The sequence below is a fragment of the Nicotiana tabacum genome, chromosome 19 (assembly GCF_000715075.1).
Source record: "Nicotiana tabacum cultivar K326 chromosome 19, ASM71507v2, whole genome shotgun sequence".
Classification (NCBI taxonomy): domain Eukaryota; kingdom Viridiplantae; phylum Streptophyta; class Magnoliopsida; order Solanales; family Solanaceae; genus Nicotiana; species Nicotiana tabacum.
This window is the reverse complement of record NC_134098.1, coordinates 74,607,368-74,630,658: the sequence shown is the minus strand read 5'-3', so window position 1 is coordinate 74,630,658 and position 23,291 is coordinate 74,607,368.

Sequence of the window (23,291 nt, the reverse complement as noted above, 5' to 3'; positions counted from 1 at the left end):
TTTACGGACAAAAAACTAGAATTTCGCCTAATTCCCATATTTTCGTGTGCTATAGCCCACGCCTTCCCAGTGGGTAGGGCTCCCCGTATCCGGATTGTCTAAAACTTTTTCGGGCCATTAAATACGACCTAAGGAACCATAGTCACCGCCGCGCCATGATCGTTCCTCATGTTTTTCATTTTTCGGTCAAAAAACTAGAATTCCGCTCGATTCTCATATTTTCATGTGCTATACGCCACGCCTTCTGAGTGGGCAGGGCCCCCGGGATTCGGATAGCCTATAATTTTTTTGGGCCATCAAATACGACCTAAAGAACCATAGGCACCGCACCACCATGACCGTTCCTCATTTTTTTGGGTTTTCATGTGCTATAGCCCACGCCCTCCTAGATGGTTGGGCCCCCCAGAGCCGGATCACCTAAAACTCTTTCAGGCCATCAAATACGACCTAAGGAACCATAGTCACCGCCCCGCCATGACCTTTCCTCATTTTTTGCATTTTACGGCGAAAAAACTAGAATTCTGCCCGATTCCCATATTTTCGTGTGCTATAGCCCACGCCTTCCAAGTGGTCCAGGGACACCCGGAACCCGATCGCCTAAATTTTTTCCAGGCCATCAAATACAACCTAAGGAACCATAGTCACCGCCCCGCCATGACCTTTTCTCATTTTTTGCATTTTACAGCCAAAAAACTAGAATTGTGCTCGATTCCCATATTTTCGTGTGGTATATCCCATGCCTTCCAAGTGTTCGCGGGACCCCCGGAATCTGATCGCCTAAAATTTTTCCGGGCCATCAAATACAACCTAAGGAACCATAGTCACCGCCCCACCATGATCGTTCCTCATTTTTTGCATTTTTCGGCCAAAAAACTAGAATTACGCTCGATTCCCATATTTTCGTGTGCAGTAGCCCACGCCTTCTGAGTAGGCCGGGCCCTCTCGGACTCGGATCACTTAACAATTTTCCGGTCCATCAAATATGACCTAAAGAATCATAGTCATTGCGCCGCCATGACCGTTCCTTTTTTATTTGCGTATTACGAAAAAATAATTGAATTCCGCCCGATTCCCATATTTTCGTGTGCTATAGCCCAAACCTTCCGAGTGGGCACGGGCAACCCCGGACCCGGATCGCCTAAAAGTTTTTACGGGTCATCAAATAGGACCTAAGGTACCATAGTTACTGCCCCTATATGAACATTCCTCATTGTTTTGCGTTTTACGGCAAAAAACTAGACTTCCTCCCGATTCGTATATTTTCGTGTGCTATAGCCCACGCCTTCCGAGTAGGCCCGGGCCCAATGACCCAGATCGCATAAAAATTTTCTAGGCCATCCAATACGACCAAAGGAACCATAGTGACCGCCCCGCCATGATCGTTCCTCATTATTTGTGTTTTTCGGCCAAAAAATTAGAATTCCGCCTGATTCTAATATTTTCGTGTGCTATAGCCCATGCCTTCTGAGTGGGCCGGGCCCCTGGACTCGGATAGCCTAAAATTTTTATGGGCCATCAAATACGACCTAAAGTACCATAGTCACCACCCCTCCATGACCGTTCATCGAGTTTTTGCATTTTACGGAAAAAAAACTAGAATTTTGCTTGATTCCCATATTTTAGTGTGCTATAGCCCACGCCTTCCAAGTGGTCCTAGGACCACCGGAACCCGATCGCCTAAAATTTTTCCGGGCCATCAAATACGACCTAAGGAACCATAGTCACCCCCTCGCCATGATCGTTCCTCATGTTTTGCATTTTACGGCATAAAAACTAGAATTTCGCGTGATTCCCATATTTTCCTATGCTATAGCCCACACCTTCCCAGTGGGTAGGGGCCCCCGAAGCGGAATCGCCTAAAAGTTTTCCGGGCCATCAAATACGACCTAAGGAACCACAGTCACATCCTCACCATGACCATTCCTCATTTTTGCATTTTACGGCCAAAAAACTAGAATTCTACCTGATTCCCATATTTTCATGTGCTATAGCACACGCCTTCCAAGTGGTCCCGGGACCCCCGGAACCTGATCGCCTAAAATTTTTCCGGGCCATCAAATTCGACATAAGGAACCATAGTCACCGCCCCGCCATGATCGTTCCTCATGTTTTGCATTTTTCAGTCAAAAAACTAAAATTTCGCTCGATTCCCATATTTTCGTGTGCTATAGCCCACTCCTTCCAAGTGGGCCCGGGCAACCCCGGACCCGGATCACCTAAAAATTTTTCGGGCCATCAAATAGTACCTAAGGTACCATAGACACCGTCCCTCCATGAACATTCTTCGTTTTTTTTGCGTTTTACGGCCAAAAAACTAGACTTCCACCCGATTCCCATATTTTCGTTTGCTATAGTCCACGCCTTCCGAGTAGGCCCGGGCCCCCTGACCTGGATTGCCAAAAAAAATTTCAGGCCATCAAATACGACCAAAGGAACCATTATGAACCCCCCGCCATGATCGTTCCTCATTATTTGCGTTTTACGGCCAAAAAACTAGAATTCTGCCTAATTACCATATTTTCGTGTGTTATAGAGTGGGTCGGGCCCCTCGGACTGGAAACGCCTAAAATTTTTCTAGGCCATCAAATACAACCTAAAGAACCATAGTCACTGCCCTTCCATAATCGTTCCTCATTTTTTTGCGTTTTACGGCCATAAAACTAGAATTTCGCCTAATTCCCATATTTTCATGTGCTATAGTCCACGCCTTCCCAGTGGGTAGGGCCCCCCTTAGCCGGATTGCCTAAAAGTCTTTCGGGCCATCAAATACGACCTAAGGAACCATAGTCACCGCCTCGCCATGAGCATTCCTCATTTTTTGCATTTTAGGGCCAAAAAAATAGAATTCCGCCCGATTCCCATATTTTCGTGTGCTATAGCCCACGCCTTCCAAGTGGTCCGGGGACCCCCGGAACCCGATCGCCTAAAATTTTTCCGCGACATCAAAAATGACCTAAAGAACCATAGTCACCGCCCCGCCATGATCGTTCCTCATGTTTTGCATTTTTCGGCTAAAAAACTAGAATTTCGTTCGATTCCCATATTTTTGTGTGCTATAACCCACGCCTTCCGAGTGGGCCGGGCCCCCTGGACTCGGATAGCCTATAATTTTTCTGGGCCATCAAATACGACCTAATAAACCGTAGTCACCGCCCCGCCATGATCGTTCCTCATTTTTTGTATTTTTCGGCCAAAAAACTAGAATTCCGCTCGATTCCCATATTTTTGTGTGCTATATAGCTCACGCCTTCCGAGTGGGCCGGGCCCCCCGGACTCGGATTGCCTAAAAAATTTTCGGGCCATCAAATACGACCTAAAGAACCATAGTCACCGCGCCTCCATGACCGTTCCTTATTTTTTTGCATATTACGGCCAAAAAAGTAGAATTCCGCCCGATTCCCATATTTTCGTGTGCTATAGCCCACTCCTTCCGAGTGGGCCCGGGCAACACCGTACCCGGATCGCCTAAAAAATTTCTGGGTCATCAAATAGGACCTAAGGTACCATAGTTACCTCCCCTCCATGAACATTACTCATTTTTTGCGTTTTACGACCAAAAAACTAGACTTCCACCCGATTCTCATATTTTCGTGTGCCCGGGCCCCCTGACCCGGATCGCATAAAATTTTTCCAGTCCATCAAATACGACCTAAAGTACCATAGTCACCACCCTGCCATGACCGTTCATCGGTTTTTTACGTTTTACGGCAAAAAAACTAGAATTTCGCCTGATTCCCATATTTTCATTTGCTATAGCCCATGCCTTCCTAGTGGGTAGGGCCCCCCGGAGCCGGATCGCCTAAAATTTTTTCGGGTCATCAAATACGACCTAAGGAACCATAGTCACCGCCCCGCCATGACCTTTCCTCATTTTTTGAATTTTACGGCCAAAAAAATAGAATTTCGCCCGATTCCCACATATTCTTGTGCTATAGCCCACACCTTCCAAGTGGTCCCGGGACCCCCAGAACTCGATTGCCTAAAACTTTTCTGGGCCATCAAATACGACCTAAGGAACTGTAGTCACCGCCCCGCCATGACCTTTCCTCATTTTTTGCATTTTACGGCCAAAAAACCAGAATTCCGCTCGATTCCCATATTTTCGTGTGGTATAGCCCACGCCTTCCAACTGGTCCCGGGACCCCCGGAACCCGATCGCCTAAAAATTTTCCGGGCCATCAAATACGACCTAAAGAACCATAGTCACTGCCCCGCCCTGATCGTTCCTCATTTTTTGCATTTTTCGGCCAAAAAACTAGAATTCCTATCTATTCCCATATTTTCGTGTGCTATAGCCCACGCCTTCCGAGTGGGCCGGGACCCCCGGACTCGGATCGCCTTAAATTTTTCCAGGCAATCAAATATGACCTAAAGAACCATAGTCACCACGCCGCCATGACCGTTCCTCATTTTTTTGCGTATTACGGCCAAATAACTAGAATTTCGCTTGATTCCCATATTTTCGTGTGCTATAGCCCACTCCTTCCGAGTGGGCCCGGGCAACCCCGGACCCGGATCGCCTAAAAATTTTTCGGGCCATCAAATAGGACCTAAGGTACCATAGACACCGCCCCTACACGGACATTCTTCGTTTTTTTGCATTTTACGGCCAAAAACTAGACTTCCACCCGATTCCCATTTTTTCGTGTGCTATAGCCCACGTCTTCCAAGTAGGCCCCGGACCCGAATCGCCTAAAAATTTTCCAGTCCATCAAATACGACCTAAAGTACCATAGTCACCGCCCTGCCATGACCGTTCATCGGTTTTTTACGTTTTACGGCAAAAAAACAAGAATTTCGTCTGACTCCCATATTTTCATTTGCTATAGCCCACGCCTTCCTCGTGGGTAGGGCCCCCCGGAGTCGGATCGCCTAAAAAATTTTCGGGTCATCAAATACGACCTAAGGAACTATAGTCACCGCCCGCCAAGAACTTTCCTCATTTTTTGAATTTTACGGCCAAAAAAATAGAATTTCGCCCGATTCCCATATATTCTTGTGGTATAGCCCACGCCTTCCAAGTGGTCCCGGGACCCCCACAACCCGATCGACTAAAAATTTTCTGGGCCATCAAATATGACTTAAGGAACCGTAGTCACCGCCCCGCCATGATCTTTCCTCATTTTTTGCATTTTACGGCCAAAAAATTAGAATTCTGCTCGATTCCCATATTTTCGTGTGGTATAGCCCATGCCTTCCAACTGGTCCCGGAACCCGATCGCCTAAAATTTTTCCGGGCTATCAAATACGACCTAAAGAATCATAGTCACCGCCCTGCCCTGATCGTTCCTCATTTTTTGCATTTTTCGGCCAAAAAATTAGAATTCCTCTCGATTCCCATATTTTCGTGTGCTATAGCCCACGCCTTCCGAGTGGGCCGGGACCCCCGAACTCGGATCGCCTTAAATTTTTCCAGGCATTCAAATACGACCTAATGAATCATAGTCACCGCGCCGCCATGACCGTTCCTCATTTTTTTGCGTATTACGGCCAAAAAACTAGAATTTCGCTTGATTCCCATATTTGCGTGTGTTATAGCCCACTCCTTCCGAGTGGGCCCGGGCAACCCCGGACCCGGATCGCCTAAAAAATTTTCGGCCCATCAAATAGGACCAAAGGTACCATAGACACCGCCCCTACATCGACATTCTTCATTTTTTTGCGTTTTACGGCCAAAAACTAGACTTCCACCCGATTCCCATATTTTCGTGTGCTATAGCCCACGTCTTCCAAGTAGGCCCCGGACCCGGATCGCCTAAAAAATTTCCAGGCCGTCAAATACGACCAAAGAAACCATAGTGAATGCTCCGCCATGATCATTCCTCATTTTTTGCATTTTACGGCCAAAAAACTAGAATTAGGCCTGATTCCCATATTTGCGTATGCTATAGCCCACGCCTTCCAAGTGATCCCGGGACCCCCGAAACCCGATCGCCTAAAATTTTTCAGGGACATCAAATACGACCTAAGGAACCATAGTCACCGCCCCACCATGATCGTTCCTCGTGTTTTGCATTTTTCGGCCAAAAAACTAGAATTCCGCTCAATTCCCATATTTTCATGTGCTATAGCCCACGCCTTCCGAGTGGGCCGGGCCCCCGGACTAGGACAGCCTATAATTTTTTTGGGCCATCAAATACGACCTAATGAACCATAGTCACCGCCCCGCCATGACCGTTCCTTGTTTGTTTGCATTATACGGCCAAAAAACTAGAATTTTGCCTGATTCCCATATTTTCAGTTGCTAAAGCCCACGCCTTCCCAGTGGGTAGGGCCCCCCGGAGCCGGATCGCCTAAATTTTTTGCGGGCCATCACATACGACCTAAGGAACCATAGTCACCGCCCCGCCATGACCTTTCCTCATTTTTTGAATTTTACGGCCAAAAAAATAGAATTTCGCCCGATTCCCACATATTCTTGTGCTATAGCCCACACCTTCCAAGTGGTCCCGGGACCCCCAGAACTCGATTGCCTAAAACTTTTCTGGGCCATCAAATACGACCTAAGGATTTGTAGTCACCGCCCCGCCATGACCTTTCCTCATTTTTTGCATTTTACGGCCAAAAAACCAGAATTCCGCTCGATTCCCATATTTTCGTGTGGTATAGCCCACGCCTTCCAACTGGTCCCGGGACCCCCGGAACCCGATCGCCTAAAATTTTTCCGGGCCATCAAATACGACCTAAAGAACCATAGTCACCGCGCCGCCATGACCGTTCCTCATTTTTTTGCGTATTACGGCCAAAAAACTAGAATTTCGCCTAATTCCCATATTTTCTTGTGCTATAGCCCACTCCTTCCGAGTGGGCCCGGGCAACCCCGGACCCGGATCGCCTAAAAAATTTTCGGGCCTTCAAATAGGACCTTAGGTACCATAGACACCGCCCCTACATGAACATTCTTCGTTCGTTTGCGTTTTACGGCCAAAAAACTAGACTTCCACCCGATTCCCATATTTTCATGTGCTATAGCCCATGTCTTCCAAGTAGGCCCCGGCCCCCTGACCCGGATCGCCTAAAAATTTTCCAGGCCGTCAAATACAACCAAAGAAACCATAGTGAATGCCCCGCCATGATCGTTCCTCATTATTTGCATTTTACGGTAAAAAAACTAGAATTCTGCACGATTCCCATATTTTCGTGTTCCCACGCCTTCCGAGTGGGCCGGGCCGCCCGGACTCGGATAGACTAAAGATTTTCTAGGCCATCAAATACGACCTAAAGAACCATAGTCACCTCCCCGCCATGACCGTTCCTCGTTTGTTTGCGTTTTACGGCCAAAAAACTAGAATTTTGCCTATTTCCCATGTTTTCGCGTGCTATAGCCCACGCCTTCCCAGTGAGTAGGGCCCCCATAGACGGATTGCCTAAAACATTTTCGGGCCATCAAATACGACCTAAGGAACCATAGTCACCGCCCCGCCATGCTCATTCCTCATTTTTTGCATTTTACGGCAAAAAAATAGAATTCCGCCTGATTCCCATATTTGCGTATGCTATAGCCCACGCCTTCCAAGTGGTCCCGGGACCCCCGGAACCCGATCGCGTAAAAATTTCCGGGACATCAAATATGACCTAAGGAACCATAGTCACCGCCCCACCATGATCTTTCCTCATGTTTTGCATTTTTCGGCCAAAAAACTAGAATTCCACTCAATTCCCATATTTTCGTGTGCTATAGCCCACGCCTTCCGAGTGGGCCGGGCCCCCGGACTCGGACAGCCTATAATTTTTTTGGGCCATCAAATACGACCTAATGAACCATAGTCACCGCCCCGCCATGACCGTTCCTTGTGCTATAGCCCACGCCTTCCAAGTGGTCCCGGGTCCCCCGGAACCCGATCACCTAAAACATTTCTGGGCCATCAAATACGACCTAAGGAAACATAGTCACCGCCCCGCAATGACCTTTCCTCATTTTTTGTATTTTACGGCCAAAAAACTAGAATTCCGCCCGATTCCCATATTTTTTGTGTTATAGCCCACGCCTTCCAAGTGGTCTCAGGACCACCGGAACCCGATTGCCTAAAATTTTTCTAGGCCATCAAATACGACCTAAAGAACCATAGTCACCGCCCCGCCCTAACCGTTCCTCATTTTTTGCATTTTTCGGCCAAAAAACAAGAATTCCGCTCGATTCCCATATTTTCGTGTGTTATAGCCCACGCCTTTCGAGTGGGCCGGGGCCCCCGGACTCGGATCGCCTTAAATTTTTTTGGGCAATCAAATACGACCTAAAGAACCATAGTTACCGCGCCGCCATGACCGTTCCTCATTTTGTTTTGCGTATTACGGCCAAAAAACTAGAATTTCACCCAATTCCCATATTTTCATGTGCTATAGCCCACTCCTTCCGAGTGGGCCAGGGCAAGCTCGGACCTGGATTGCCTAAAATATTTTCGGGCCATCAAATAGGACCTAAGGTACCATAGACACCGCCCCTCCCTGAACATTCATCGTTTTTTGTGTTTTACAGCCAAAAAACTATACTTCCACTCGATTCCCTTATTTTCGTTTGCTATAGCCCTCGCCTTCCGAGTAAGCCCGGGCCCCCTAACCCGGATTGCCTAAAAAATTTTCAGGCCATCAAATACGACCAAAGGAACCATAGGGAACGCCCCACCATAATCGTTCCTCATTATTTGCGTTTTACAGCCAAAAAACTAGAATTATGCCCGATTCCCATATTTTCGTGTGCCTTCCGAGTCGGCCGGGCCCCCCGGACACGGATAGCCTAAAATTTTTCTAGGCCATCTAATACAACCTAAAGAACCATAGTCACCGCCCCTTCATGACCGTTCCTCATTTTTTAGGTTTTACGGCCAAAAAACTAGAATTTCGCATGATTCCCATATTTTTGTGTGCTATAGCGCATGCCTTCCCAGTGGGTAGGCCCCCCGTAGCCGGATTGCCTAAAACTTATTCGGGCCATCAAATACGACCTAAGGAACCATAGTCACCGCCTCGCCATGACCATTCCTCATTTTTTGCATTTTACGGCCAAAAAACTAAAATTTCGCCCGATTCCCATATTTTCGTGTGCTATAGCCCACGCCTTCCAAGTTGTCCGGGGACCCCCGAACCCCGATCTCCTAAAAAAATTTTGGGCCATCAAATACGACCTAAGGAACCATAGTCACCGCCCCTCCATGATCGTTCCACATGTTTTGCATTTTTCGGCCAAAAAATTAGAATTCCGTTCGATTCCCATATTTTCGTGTGCTATAGCCCACGCCTTCCGAGTGGGCCGGGCCCCCTGGACTCGGATAGCCTATAATTTTTTTGGGCCATCAAATATGACCTAATAAACCGTAGTCACCGCCCCGCCATGACCTTTTCTCATATTTTGCATTTTACAGCCTAAAAACTAGAATTCCATCTGATTCCCATATTTTCGTGTGATATAGCCCACGCCTTCCGAGTGGGCCGGGCGCCCCGTACTCGGATTGCCTAAAATTTTTCCGGGCCATCAAATACGACCTAAAGAACCATAGTCACCGCATCTCCAAGACCGTTCCTTATTATATTTTGCGTATTATGGCCAAAAAAGTGGAATTCCGCCTGATTCCCATATTTTCGGGTGCTATAGCCCACTCCTTCCGAGTGGGCCCAGGCAACCCCGGACCCGGATCACCTAAAATTTTTCTGGGTCATCAAATAGGACCTAAGGTACCATAGTTACCGCCCGCCATGAACATTACTCATTTTGTTGCGTTTTACGGCCAAAAAACTAAACTTCCACCCGATTCCCATATTTTCGTGTGCTATAGCCCACGCCTTCCGAGTAGTCCAGGGCCCCATGACCCGGATCGCATAAAAATTTTCCAGGCCATCAAATATGACCTAAAGTACCATAGTCATCGCCTTGCCATGACCGTTCATCAGTTTTTTGCATTTTACGGTAAAAACACTAGAATTTCGCCTAATTCCCATATTTTAGTGTGCTATAGCCCACGCCTTTCCAATGGGTAGGGCCCCCCTTAGCGGGATTGCCTAAATTTTTTTCGGGCCATCACATATGACCTAAGGAACACAGTCACTGCCCCGCCATGACCATTCCTCATTTTTTGCATTTTACTGCCAAAAAACTAGAATTCCGCCCGATTCCCAAATTTTCGTGTGCTATCCATGCCTTCCAATTGGTCCCAGGACCCTCGAAACCCGATCGCCTAAAATTTGTTTCGGTCCATATAATACGACCTCAGGAACCATAGTCACCACCTTGCCATGATCGTTCCTTATTTTTTGCACTTTTCGGCCAAAAAACTAGAATTTCGCCTGATTCCCATATTTTCGTGTGCTATAGCCCACACCTTCCCAGTGAGTAGGGGGCCCCTGGAGCGGGATCGCCTAAAATTTTTCCAGGCCGTCAAATACGACCAAAGAAACCATAGTGAACGCCCCGCCCTGATCGTTCCTCATTTTTTGCATTTTTCGGCCAAAAAACTAGAATTCCGCTCGATTCCCATATTTTCGTGTGCTATAGCCCACGCCTTCCGAGTGGGCCGGGCACCACGGACTCGGATCGCCTTAAATTTTTCCGGGCAATCAAATACGACCTAAAGAACCATAGTCACCATGCCGCCATGACCGTTCCTCATTTTTTTGCGTATTACGGCCAAAAAACTAGAATTTCGCCCGATTCCCATATTTTCGTGTGCTATAGCCCCACTCCTTCCGAGTGGGCCCGGGCAACCCCGGACCCGGATCGCCTAAAAAATTTTTGGGCCATCAAATAGGACCTAAGGTACCATAGTCACCGCCCCTCCATGAACATTCCTCATTTTTTTGCATTATACGGCCAAAAAACTAGACTTCACCCGATTCCCAAATTTTCGTTTGCTATAGCCCACGCCTTCCGAGTAGGCCCGGACCCCCTGACCCGGATTGCCTAAAAATTTTCCAGGCCATCAAATACGACCAAAGGAACCATAGTGAACGCCCCGCCATGATCGTTCCTCATGATTTGCGTTTTACGGCCAAAAAACTAGAATTCTGCCCAATTCCAATATTTTCGTGTGCCTTCCGAGTGGGCCGGGCCCCCCGAACTCGGATAGCCCAAAATTTTTTTAGGCGATCAAATACGACCTAAGGAACCATAGTCAGCGCCCCTCCATAACCGTTCTTCGTTTGTTAGCATTTTATGGCCAAATAACTATAATTCCGCCTGATTCCCATATTTTCGTGTGCTATAGCCCACTCCTTCCGAGTGGGCCAGGGCAACCCCGGACCCGAATCGCCTAAAATTTTTTCGGGCCATCAAATACGACCTAAGGAACCATAGTCACCGCCTCGCCATGACCATTCCTTATTTTTTGCATTTTACGGCCAAAAAACTAGAATTCTACCCGATGCCCATATTTTCGTGTGTTATAGCCCACGCCTTCCAAGTGGTCCGGGGACCCCCGGAACCCGATCGCCTATAATTTTTCCGCGACATCAAATACCACCTAAGGAACCATAGTTACCGCCCCTCCATGATCGTTCCTTATTTGTTTTGCGTTTTACGGCTAAAAAACTAGAATTTCTCACGACCATATTTTCGTGTGCTATAGCCCACGCCTTCCGAGTGTGCCGGGCCCCCGGACTCGAATTGCCTAAAATTTTTCCGGGCCATCAAATACGACATAATGAACCATAGTCACCATGCCTCCATGACCGTTCCTTATTGTTTTGCGTATTACGGCCAAAAAAGTAGAATTCCGCCTAATTCCCATATTTTCGTGTGCTATAGCCCACTCCTTCCGAGTGGGACTCAGGCAACCCCGGACCCGGATCGCCTAAAATTTTTTCGGGTCATCAAATAGGACCTAAGGTACCATAGTTACTTCCCCTCCATGAACATTACTCATTTTGTTGCGTTTTACAGCCAAAAAACTAGACTTCCACCCGATTTCCATATTTTCGTGTGCTATAGACCACGCCTTCCGAGTAGGCCCGGGCCCCCTGACCCAGATCGTATAAAAATTTTCCAGGCCATCAAATATGACCTAAAGTACCATAGTCACCACCCATCCATGACCGTTCATCGGTTTTTCACGTTTTACGGCAAAAACACTAGACTTTCGCCTAATTCCCATATTTTAGTGTGTTATCGCCCACGCCTTTCCAATGGGTAGGGGCCCCCGGAGCGGGATCGCCTAAATGTTTTTCGGGCCATCAAATACGACCAAAAGAACCATAGTCACTGCCCCGCCATGACCATTCCTCATTTTTTGCATTTTACTCCCAAAAAACTAAAATTCCGCCCGATTCCAAAATTTTCGTGAGCTATAGCCCACGCCTTCCAATTGGTCCCGGGAACCCCCGAAACCCGATCGCCTAAAATTTTTCCGGGCCATCATATACGACCTAAGGAACATAGTCACCGCCCTGCCATGATCGTTCCTCATGTTTTGCATTTTTCGGCCCAAAAACTAGAATTTCGCCTGATTCCCATATTTTCGTGTGCTATAGCCCACACCTTCCCAGCGTGTAGGGCCCCCCCGGAGCGGGATCGCCTAAAAGTTTTCCAGGCCATCAAATATGACCTAAGGAACCATAGTCACCACCCCGCCATGATCGTTCCTCATGTTTTGCATTTTTCGGCCAAAAAACTAGAATTTCGCCCGATTCCCAAATTTTCGTGTGCTATAGCCCACTCCTTCCGAGTGGGCCCGGGGCAACCCTGGACCCGGATTGCCTAAAAATTTTCCGGGCCATCAAATAGGACCTAAGGTACCATAGTCACTGCCCTTCCATGAACAATCCTCATTTTTTTGCGTTTTACGGCCAAAAAACTAGACTTCCACCCGATTCCCATATTTTCGTGTGCTATAGCCCACGCCTTCCAAGTAGGCCTGGGCCCCCTGACCCGGATCGCCTAAATTTTTTCCAGGCCGTCAAATACGACCAAAGAAACCATAGTGAACTCCCCGCCATGATTGTTCCTCATTATTTGCATTTTACGGCCAAAAAATTAGAATTCTGCCCGATTCCCATATTTTCGTGTGCTATAACCCACGCCCTCCGAGTGGGTCGGGCGCCCCGGACTCGGATAGCCTAAAGATTTTCTGGGCCATCAAATACCACCTAAAGAACCATAGTCACCTCCCTGCCATGACCGTTCCTCGTTTTTTTGCATTTTACGGCCAAAAAACTATAATTTCACCTGATTCCCATATTTTCGTGTGTTATAACCCACGCCTTCCAAGTGGTCCAAGGACCCCCGGAACCCGATCGTGTAAAATTTTTCCGGGACATCAAATACAACCTAAGGAACCATAGTCACCGCCTTGCCATGACCATTCCTCATTTTTTGCATTTTACGGCCAAAAAACTAGAATTCCGCCTGATTTACATATTTTCGTATGCTATAGCCCACGCCTTCCAAGTGGTCCTAGGACCCCCGGAACCCGATCGCGTAAAATTTTTCAGAGACATCAAATACAACTTAAGGAACCGTAATCACCGCCCCACCATGACCATTCCTCATTTTTTGCATTTTACGGCAAAAAAACTAGAATTTCGCCTGATTCACATATTTTCGTATGCTATAGCCCACGCCTTCCAAGTGGTCCCAGGACACATGGAACCCGATCGCGTAAAATTATTTCGGGACATCAAATACGACCTAAGGAACCGTATTCACTGCCCCACCATGATCGTTCCTCGTGTTTTGCATTTTTCGGCCAAAAAACTAGAATTTCGCTCGATTCCCATATTTTCGTGTGCTAGCCCACGCCTTCCGAGTGGGTCGGGCCCCCCGGACTCGGATAGCCTATAATTTTTCTGGGCCATCAAATACGACCTAATGAAACATAGTCACCGCCCCGCCATGACCGTTCCTCGTTATTTTTCATTTTACGGTCAAAAAACTAGAATTTCGCTTGATTCCCATATTTTCATTTGCTATAGCCCACGCCTTCCTAGTGGGTAGGGCCCCCCGGAGGCGGATCGCCTAAAATTTTTTCGGGCAATCAAATATGACCTAAGGAACCATAGTTACCGCCCCTCAATGTCCTTTCCTCATTTTTTGAATTTTACGGCCAAAAAAATAGAATTCCGCCCGATTACCATATATTCCTGTGCTATAGCCCACGCCTTCCAAGTGGTCTCGGGACCCCAGGAACCAGATCGCCTAAAACTTTTCTGGACCATCAAATAAGACCTAAGGAACCATAGTCACCTCCCCGCCATGATTGTTCCTTATTTATTTCATTTTTTGGCCAAAAAACTAGAATTCCACATGATTCCCATATTTTCATGTGCTATAATAGCCCACGCCTTCCCAATGGGTAGGGTCCCTCGGAGCCGGATCGCCTAAAATTTTTCCGGGCCATCAAATACGACCTAAGGAACCATAGTCACCGCCCCGCCATGACCGTTCCTCATTTTTTGCGTTTTTTGGCCAAAAAACTAAAATTTTGCTCGATTACCATATTTTTGTGTGCTATTGCCCACGCCTACCGAGTGGGTCGAGCCCCCCGGACTTGGATCGCCTAAATTTTTTTTGGGCCATCAAATAAGACCTAAGGAATTTTAGTCACCGCCCCGCCTTGATCGTTCCTCATTTTTTGCATTTTTCGGCCAAAAAACTAGAATTCCGCTCTATTCTCATATTTTCGTGTGCTATAGCCCACGCCTTCCGAGTGGGCCGCGCCCTCCGGACTCGGATCGCCTAAAAATTTTCCGGGCCATCATAAAGAACCATAGTCACCGCGCCGCCATGACCGTTCTTTATTTTTTTGCGTATTACGGCCAAAAAACTAGAATTCTGCTCGATTCCATATTTGCGTGTGCTATAGCCCACTCCTTCCGAGTGGGCCCGAGCAACCCCGGATCCGGATCGCCTAAAATTTTTCCGGGTCATCAAATAGGACCTAAGGTACCATAGTCACCGCCCCGCCATGAGCATTCCTAGTTTTTTTTGCGTTTTTCGGCCAAAAAACTAGACTTCCACCCGATTCCCATATTTTCGTGTGCTACACGCCTTCCGAGTAGGCCCGGGCCCCCTGACCCGGATCGCATAAAATTTTTCCAGCCCATCAAATACGACCAAAGGAATCATAGTGACCGCCCCGCCATGATTGTTCCTCATTATTTGCGTTTTACGGCCAAAAAACTAGAATTCCGCCTGATTCCCATATTTTCGTGTGCTATAGCCCCAGCCTTCCGAGTGGGCCGGGACCCCTGACTCGGATAGCCTAAAATTTTTTTGGGCCATCAAATACGACCTAAAGTACCATAGTCACCACCCCTTCATGACCGTTCGTCATTTATCTACGTTTTACGGCCAAAAAACTAGAATTTCGCCTGATTCCCATTTTTTAGTGTGCTATAGCCCACGCCTTCCCAGTGGGTAGGGGCCCCTGGAGCGGGATCGCCTAAGGAAGCACAGTCACTGTCCTTCCATGACCATTCCTCATTTTTTGCATTTTACGGCCAAACAACTAGAATTCTGCCCGATTTCCATATTTTCGTGTGCTATAGCCCACGCCTTCCAAGAGGTCCCGGGACCCCCCGAACCCGATCGCGTAAAATTTTTCTAGGACATCAAATACCACCTAAGGAACCATAGTCACCACCCCGCCATGATCGTTCCTCGGGTTTTGCATTTTTCGGCCAAAAAACTAGAATTTCGCCTGATTCTCATATTTTCGTGTGCTAGCCCACACCTTTCAAGTGGGTAGGGCCCCGCCGGAGCGGGATCGCCTAAAATTTTTCCGGGCGATCAAATACGACCTAATGAACCATAGTCACCACCCCTCCATGACCGTTACTCGTTTTTTTGCATTTTACGGCCAAAAACCTAGAATTTTGCCTGATTCCCAAATTTTCATTTGCTATAGCCCACGCTTTCCCAGTGGGTAGGGCCCCCCGGAGCCGGATCGCCTAAAATTTTTTTGGGCCATCACATACGACCTAAGGAACCATAGTCACCGCCCCGCCATGATCTTTCCTCATTTTTTTGCATTTTACGGCCAAAAAACTAGAATTCCGCTCGATTCCCATATTTTTGTGTGGTATAGTCCACGCCTTCCAAGTGGTCCCGGGACCCCCGGAACCCGATCGTCTAAAATTTTTCCGGGCCATCAAATACAGCCTAAGAAACCATTGTCACCACCCGGCCATGATCGTTCCTCATTTTTTGCATTTTTTGGCCAAAAAACTAGAATTCCGCTCGATTCCCGTATTTTCGTGTGCTAAAGCCCACGCCTTCCGAGTGGGCCAGGCCCCCCAGACTCGGGTCGCCTAAAATTTTTTCGGGCCATCAAATAAGACCTAAAGAAACATAGTCACCGACCTGCCATGACCGTTCCTCATTCTTTTGCGTTTTACGGCCAAAGAACTAGAATTCCGCCTTATTCCCATATTTACGTGTCCTTCCGAGTGGGCCCGGGCAGCCCCAGACCCGGATCGCCTAAAATTCTTTTGAGCCATCAACTAGGACCTAAGGAACCATAGTAACCACCCCGCCATAACCGTTCTTCGTTTGTTTGCGTTTTACGGCCAAAAAACTAGAATTCCGCCTGAATCCCATATTTTTGTGTGCAATAGCCCACGCCTTCCGAGTGGGCAGGGCCCCCGGACTCGGATCACCTATAATTTTTCCGGGCCATCAAATACGACCTAAAGAACCACAGTCGCCGCCCCTCCATGACCTTTCCTCGTTGTTTTGCGTTTTACGGCCAAAAAACTAGAATTCCGCCCGATTCCCATATTTTCGTGTGCTATAGCCCACTCCTTTTGAGTGGGCCGGGGCAACCCTGGACCCGGATTGCCTAAAAATTTTCCGGGCCATCAAATAGGACCTAAGGTACCATAGTCACTGCCCTTCCATGAACAATCCTCATTTTTTTGCGTTTTACGGCCAAAAAACTAGACTTCCACCCGATTCCCATATTTTCGTGTGCTATAGCCCACGCCTTCCGATAGACCCGGGCCCCCAGACCTGGATCGCCTAAAATTTTTCCGGGCCATCACATACGACCTAAGGTACCATAGTTACCACCCCGCCATAATCGTTCCTCATTTTTTTGCATTTTTCGGGCAAAGAACTAGAATTCCGCTCGATTCCCATATTTTTGTGTGCTATAACCCAGGCATTCCGAGTGGGCCGGGCCCCCTGACCCGGATCACCTAAAAATAATTCGGTCCATCAAATAGTGACTTCCCCGCCATGATCGTTCCTCATTTTTTGCGTTTTACGACCAAAAAACTAGAATTTCGCCCGATTCCCATATTTTCGTGTGCTATAGCCCACGCCTTCCGAGTAGGCCCGGGCCCCCAGACCTGCATCGCCTAAAAATTTTGCAGGCAATCAAATACGACCTAAGGAACCATAGTGACCGCCCCTCCATGATCGTTCCACATTTTTTGCGTTTTACGGTCAAAAAACTAGAATTTCCACCAATTCCCATATTTTTGTATGCTATAGCCCACGCCTTCCAATTGGTCCAGGGACCCCCAGAACCCGATTGCCTAAAAATTTTCCGGGCCATCAAATACGACCTAAGGAACCATAGTTACCACCCCAAAATGATCGTTCCTCATTTTTTGTATTTTTCGACTAAAAAACTAGAATTCCGCTCGATTCCCGTATTTTCATGTGCATAGCCCACGCATTCCGAGTGGGCCAGGCCTCGGATCGCCTAAAATTTTTCTGGGCCGTCAAATACGACCTAAAGAACAATAGTCACCGCCCCTCCATGACCGTTCCTTGTTGTTTTGCATTTTACGGCCAAAAAACTAGAATTCCGCCCGATTCCCATATTTTCGTGTGCTATAGCCCACTCCTTTTGAGTGGGCCGGGGCAACCCTGGACCCAGATTGCCTAAAAAATTTCCGGGCCATCAAATAGGACCTAAGGTACCATAGTCACCGCCCCTCCATGACCATACCTCATTTTTTGCTTTTTTCAGGCAAAAAACTAGAATTCCGCTCGATTCCCATATTTTTGTGTGCTATAGCCCAGGCCTTCCGAGTGGGCCAGGGTCCCAGACCCGGATCACCTAAAAAAATTCGGGCCATCAAATAGTGACTGCCCCACCATGATCGTTCCTCATTTTTTGCGTTTTACGACCAAAAAACTAGAATTCCGCCTGATTCCCATATTTTCGTGTGCTATAGCCCGCGCCTTCCGAGACCCACATCGCCTAAAATTTTTCCGGGCAATCAAATACGACCTAAGGAACCATAGTGACCGCCCCTCCATGATCGTTCCACATTTTTTGCGTTTTACGGTCAAAAAACTAGAATTTCGCCCAATTCCCATATTTTTGTGTGCTATAGCCCACGCCTTCCAAGTGGTCCCGGAACGCGATCGCCTAAAAAATTTTTGGGCCATCAAATACGACCTAAGGAACCATAATCACTACCCCGCAATGATCTTTCCTCATTTTTTGTATTTTTCGACTAAAAAACTAGAATTCCGCTCGATTCCCGTATTTTCGTGTGCTATAGCCCACGCCTTCCGAGTGGGCCGGGCCTCGGTTCGCCTAAAATTTTTCTTGGCTATAAAATACGACCTAAAGAACCATAGTCATCGCCCTTCCATGATCGTTCCTAATTTTTTTTGCGTTTTACGGCCAAAAAACTAGAATTCCGCCTGATTCCCATATTTTCGTGTGTTATAGCCCACGCCTTCCAAGTGGTCCCGCGACCCCTGGAACCCGATCGCCTAAAAATTTTTCGGGCCATCAAATACGACCTAAGGAACCATAGACACTGCCCCGCTATGATCGTTCCTCATTTTTTACATTTTACGGCCAAAAAACTAGAATTCCGCTCGATTCTCATATTTTCGTGTGCGCACACGCCTTCCGAGGGGGGCGGGCCCCCCGGACTCGGATCGCCTAAAAATTTTTCGGGCCATCAAATACGACCTAAAGAACCATAGTCACAACCCTGCCATGACCGTTCTTCATTTTTTTGCGTTTTAAGGCCAAAAAACTAGAATCCCGTCCGATTCCCATATTTTCGTGTGCTATAGCCCACTCATTTTGAGTGGGCCGGGGACTCCTCGGACCCGGATCGCCTAAAATATTTCCGGGCCATCAAATAGGACCTAAGGTACCATATTCGCTGCCCCTCCATGAACATTCCTCATTGTTTTGCGTTTTACGGCAAAAAAACTACACTTCCACCCGATTCCCATATTTTCGTGTGCTATAGCCCACGCCTTCCGATAGGCCCGGGCCCCCAGACCCGGATCGCCTAAAAATTTTCCGGGCCAACAAATACGACCTAAGGAACCATAGTGACCACCCGTCCATGATCGTTCCACATTTTTTGCGTTTTATGGCCAAAAACCTAGAATTTCGCCCGATTCCCATATTTTCGTGTGCTATAGCCCACGCCTTCCAAGTGGTCCCGCGACCCCCGGAACCCGATCGCCTAAAAAATTTTTGGGACATCTAATATGACCTAAAGAACCATAGTCACCGCCATGCCATGATCGTTCCTCATTTTTTGCATTTTTTGGCCAATAACTAGAATTCCGCTCGATTCCCGTATTTTCGTGTGCTATAGCCCACGCCTTCCAAGTGGGCCGGGCCCTCCGGACCCGGATCGCCTAAAATTTTTTGGGGCCGCCAAAATAGGACCTAAGGAACCATAGTCACCACTCTGCCATGACCGTTCCTTATTTTTTTGCGTTTTACGGCCAAAAAACTAGAATTCTGACCGATTCCCATATTTTCATGTGCTATAGCCCACGTCTTCCAAGTGGGCCCAGCCCCCTGACCCGGAACGCCTAAAAATTTTCAAGGCCATCAAATACGACCTAAAGAACCATATTCACTGCCCTGCCATGACCATTCCTCATTTTCTTTTGCATGTTACAGCCAAAACACTAGAATTCCGCTCGATTCCCATATTTTCGTGTGCTATAGCCCACGCCTTACGAGTGGGCCCTGGCCCTCCGGACCCGGATCGCCTAAAAAATTTTCAGGCCATCAAATAGAACCTAAGGAACCATAGTCACTGCCCGCCATGACCATTCCTCATTTTTTTGCATTTTACGGCCAAAAAACTAGAATTCTGCACGATTCCAATATTTTGCATGTGCTATAGCCCACGCCTTCTGAGTGGGCCTGGTCCCTAAACCCGGATCGCCCAAAAACTTTTCGGGCCATCAAATTCGACCTAAGAAACCATACTCACCGCCCAGCCATGATCGTTCCTCATGTTTTGCATTTTACGGCCACAAAACTAGAATTCCGTCTGATTCCCATATTTTCGTGTGCTATAGCCCAAGCCTTCCGAGTGGGCCCGGGCCCTCCGGACCCGGATCGCCTAAAAAATTTTCGGGTCATCAAATAGGTCCTAAGGAACCAAAGTCAATGCCTTGCATTGACCATTCCTCATTCTTTTGCATTTAACGGCCAAAAAACTAGAATTCCGCACGATTCCCATATTTTCGTGTGCTATTGCCCACGCCTTCTGAGTGGGCCCAAGCCCTCCGCACCCGGATCACCTAAAAATATTTCGGGCCATAGAATACTACCTAAGGAACATATCACTGCCCCGCCATGACCGTTCCTTGTTCTTTTGCGTTTTATGGCCAAAAAACTAGAATTCCGCCTGATTCCCATATTTTCGTGTGTTATAGCCCACGCCTTCAAAGTGGGCCAGGCCCCCCTGACCCGGATTGCCTAAAAATTTTCCGGGCCATCAAATACTACCTAAAGAACCAAATTCACCACCCCGCCAAGACCGTTCCTCATTGTTTTGCATTTTACTGCAAAAAAATAGAATTCCGCCCGATTCCTATATTTTCATGTGCTATAGCCCACGCCTTCCGTGTGGGCCCAGGCTCTCCGGACCGGGATCACCTAAAAAACATTTAGGCCGTCAAATAGGACCTAAGCAACCATAGTCACCGCCCCGCCATTACCGTTACTCACTGTTTGCATTTTACGGCCAAAAAACTAGAATTCCGCACGATTCCCATATTTTCGTGTGTTATTGCCCACGCCTTCCGAGTAGGTCCGGGCCCTCCGGACCCGGATCGCCCTAAAACAATTTCAGGCCATAGAATACGATCTAAGGAACCATTGTTACCGCCCTGCCATGATCGTTCCTAGTTCTTTTGTGTTTTACGTCCAAAAAACTAGAATTCCGCCTGATTCCCATATTTTCATGTGCTATCGCCCATGCCATCCGAGTGGGCCCGGGCCCGAGACTCGGATCGCCTAAAAATTTTGCGGGCCATCAAATACAACCTAAAGAACCATATTCACCACCCCGCCATGGCCATTCCTCATTTTTTTGCATTTTTCGGCCAAAACACTAGAATTCCGCCCGATTCTCATATTTTCGTGTGCTATAGCCACGCCTTCCGAGTGGGCCTGGGCCCTCCAGACCCTGATCGCCTAAAATTTTTTCGGGAAATAAAATAGGACCTAAGGAACCATAGTCACCACCCTGCCATGACCGTTCCTCATTTTCTTGCATTTTACGGCCAAAAAACTAGAATTCCGCCCGATTCTCATATTTTCGTGTGCTATCCCTCGCCTTCCGAGTGGGCCCGGTCCCCCAGACCTGGATCGCCTAAAAAATTATAGGGCCATCAAATTTGACCTAAGGAACCATACTCACCACCCCGCCATGATCGTTCTTCATGTTTTACGTTTTACGACCAAAAAACTAGAATTCCGTCTGATTCTCATATTTTCGTGTACTATAGCCCAAGCCTTCCGAGTGGGCCCAGTCCCCCAGACCCGGATCGCCTAAAATATTATAGGGCCATCAAATTCAACCTAAGGAACCATACTCACCGCCCCGCCATGATCGTTCCTCATGTTTTACGTTTTACGGCCAAAAAACTAGAATTCCGTCTGATTCCCATATTTTCGTGTGCTATACCCAAGCCTTCCGAGTGGGCCCGGGCCCTCCGGACCCAGATCGCCTAAAATTTTTCCGGGCCATCAAATAGAACCTATGGAACCATAGTCACTGCCCCGCCATGACCGTTCCTCATTTGTTTGCGTTTTCCAGCCAAAAAACTAGAATTCTGCACGATTCCCATATTTTCGTGTATGGTTGCCCCCGCCTTCCGAGTGAGCCCGGGCCCTCCGGATCCGGATCGCCTAAAAAATTTTCGGGCCATAGAATATGACCTAAGGAAACATAAAAACCGCCGCACCATGACCGTTCCTCGTTCTTTTGGGTTTTACGGCCAAAAAACTAGAATTCCGCCGGATTCCATATTTTCGTGTGCTATAGCCCACACCTTCGAAGTGGGCCCGGCCCCCTGACCCGGATAGCCGAAAAATTTTCCGGGCCATCAAATAGGACCTAAGGAACCATAGTTACTGCCCCGCCATGACCGTTACTCATTTTTTTGTGTTTTACGGCCAAAAAATACTATTCCGCACGATTCCCATATTTTCGTTTGCTATAGCCTACGCCTTCCGAGTGGTCCCGGAAGCCGTGGACCCAGATCGCCTAAAATTTTCCGGGCCATCAAATAGGACCTAAGGAACCATAGTCACCGCCCCGCCATGACCTTTCCTCATTCTTTTGCATTTTACGGCCAAAAATCTAGAATTCCGCCCGATTCCCATATTTTCGTGTGCTATAGCCCACGCCTTCCAAGTGGGCCCGGCCCCCTGACCCGGATCACCTAAATATTTTTTGGGCCATCAAATACGACCTAATGAACCATATTCACTGCCCCGCCATGACCGTTCCTCGTTGTTTTGCATTTTACGGCAAAAAAATAGAATTCCGCTGATTCCCATATTTTTGTGTGCTATAGCCCACGCCTTCCGAATGGGCCCGGGCCCTCCGGACCCGGATCTCCTAAAAATTTTTTGGGCCGTCAAATAGGACCTAAGGAACCATAGTCACCGCCCTGCCATGACCGTTCCTCATGTTTTCGCGTTTTACGGCCAAAAATCTAGAATTCCGCACGATTTCCATATTTTCATGTGCTATTGCCCACGTCTTCCGAGTGGGCCCGGGCCCTTCGGAACCGGATCGCCTAAAAATATTTTGGGCCATAGAATATGACCTAAGGAACCATTGTTACCGCCCTGCCATGACCGTTCCTCGTTCTTTTGCATTTTACGGCCAAAAAACTAGAATTCTGCCCGATTCCCATATTTTCATGTGTTATAGCCCAAGCCTTCCGAGTGGGCCCCGACCCCCAGACCCGGATTGCCTAAAAATTTTGCGGGCCATCAAATATGACCTAAAGAACCATATTCACCGGCCCGCCATGACCGTTCCTCGTTCTTTTGCGTTTTACGGCCAAAACACTAGAATTCTGCCCGATTCCCATATTTTCGTGTGCTATAGCCCAC